The following is a 2,500-nucleotide window of genomic DNA, read 5'->3' as shown; positions in this document are numbered from 1 at the left end:
GCCCCCCTGCCCCCTGGCCCCCCCGGCCCCCCCTGCCCCCCTCGCCCCCCCGGCCCCAGCCCAGGGCCCCAGGTTGCTAAGGTGTCTGGCACCAGCAGAACTGTCACATTCGGCACCGTGGAACGGAAAATAAACTATTTATACTGTTTGTTTTTCTTGGTCCCAGTCCCTGTTCTGTTCAAAGACCTTTTCTTTTTTAAGTGTGGTGCAGTTTGTTCCAATTAGATTTCAGGTGCTTCTGGGAGACATTTGTGGTCTGAAGGTATTTCAGTCTCCGGTAGACAGTAGACAGACAGACAGACAGACAGACAGATCCCTGTAGGGAAATTCCTGTGCTGTAGCAGACACGCAATACACCGCACAACAAAAAGACTCAGCAGGCACAAAGTACACGAAGGGAAATAAAAGAAGGCACAGTCAGGTACAGTGTGTACATCAACAGTCTACAGTGAGTCAGGTGGAGAGGCTACTGCAGACGGATAGGCCTGGTCAGCCACTGGGCAACTCCGGACCCTTATGGGGCGGCTGTAGCTCAGTTGGTAGAGCGGGTCGTTCAATGATCGAAGGGTCAGTGGTTCGAATCCCAGCTCCGACTGTCCACATGTCAAAGTGTCCTTGAGCAAGACACCTAACCCCAAATTGCTCCCAATGAGCAGGTTAGCACCTTGCATGGCAGCTACCGCCTTTGGTGTGTGAATGTGTGTGTGAATGGGTGAATGAGAGGCCATTGTAAAGCGCTTTGAGTGCCGCTAAGGTGGAAAAGAGCTATATAAGTGCAGTCCACTTACCAATTTACCATTTATGGCGCCTGTTCACGGCCCCAACCAACGCCAACTTGTAACACCCAACTGTTACGGCAAAAATGGTCCCAAACAATTAAGGGACCAAACAAAGTTCTGTACACATTCAAATGTTGGAAGTTTAAAATTCAGCTTTAAAATCCATCCAACCAAGGACAACAGTCACCAACAAACATGGCACACCGATCCAACGTTGGTGTTGGTTGGTGTTGGTTGGCGTTGGTTGGTGTTGGTTGGTGTTGGTTGAGGCAGTGTTCAGGCACCAGACTACCTAATATTGCCACCGTTGGCTTCTCCTGTTTCAGACAGCAGCTGCTGTGGTCGGGGCTGCAGACTAGCTAACTAATACACCGCTGCTTTATCACAGAGCTGTGGTCGGGATGGCATTTTACATCGATTCGCTCGTAAAACCTTTCCTTAGCTCCCGGCTCCATAAAAGGCCAAACACACAGCAACCACATCAAAACACGGAGTGAGTCATACTTTCTCTAGCCCAGTACAGTACCGGAGGTGTCTGCTGCGGGTCACTTGGACGGTGCTGCACAGTCATTCGGTGTTTCCTGGTGTGGAGCCCATCCAAGAAGCTGACCTACCGAATAAGCTGACATAAGACTTTCAACGAGTAAGCTGTCTTCTGATTGGTCGAGGGATCAGGAAGTAGGTAACCTCCCCAGAGAGAGTTTATGATACCACAGCGGGAACATCTGAGCAGACCGTCGCCCTTTGCAGGAGACCTTGGTTTGGTTACATCATGGTGTGGTTTCTGGGTTCAGCCTGAACCCTTTAATTCTGTCTAAACATCATCGGGCTCAAACCCCAACCCCGGCTTTCTGAGACCCTGCAGACACATGAGAGTTCTGAAGAAAGTTTTAAATCATGATGTCATTTCACTATTTTAGAATATATAATTTTCTGACTTAATTTAATCAGTCAAATCACATTGAGATCTGCATCTCCTTTGCAAGTGAGTGCTGGAAGAAGGCAGCGTACAAACGCAGCACAACACAAGGTACATTAACAGATAAAACAGAGCAAAAACCATCAAATAACTTTAAAAAAACTTGAAAACTCCTACATTAGTGAAAAGGTAATTAACTCTCAACAAGAACCATCCTCTGCATGGTGTCCAAGCACAAAGGTAATGCACACGTTCCTAGCAGCGACATTGCTAGAAATGTTTCTACAGAAACATCTGCATTCTGCTGTAAGCAGCTCTCAGATCTGGGATTTAAAATAATCAATCGTTACGCCTATTAATGATCAAGTGTCAGGTCCTTATTTTGCAAGATTTTCCAGGATGATTGGACAGCAAAGCTAAAAGCCCTTTGACCAAACTCTGTTCTCATGTTTGGAACACTGTACCCTACAATCTGTAATTTTGTGATCGTAACCTATAATTTCCATGATCTGGTCGGGTGAGTAACATGCTTTGATATGTTGGTAGCTGACCCTCTTCGCTTTATACTGAACAGTATTTAAACATTTGATTTGTCTCCTACAGTTAAGGACGGCCAGGATGATCCGGGGTCTGGATGTGGCCCCAACCAAGGCTATCCAACTCACAACACCCAGCATTCTAGAGCTGTGGTCCGTGGGCCAAGACCCAGAACATGACACAGTACCACTGCCATCTGGGAGGGCAAACTCTAGTTGTGATTTGTTTGTACCTCTCTACCCCTAGGTTATGTTTTGATATGATA

Source organism: Borostomias antarcticus (genome assembly GCF_949987555.1).
Source record: "Borostomias antarcticus genome assembly, chromosome: 2".
NCBI classification, from domain to species: Eukaryota; Metazoa; Chordata; class Actinopteri; order Stomiiformes; family Stomiidae; genus Borostomias; species Borostomias antarcticus.
Note: the sequence above shows the minus strand (reverse complement) of the source record.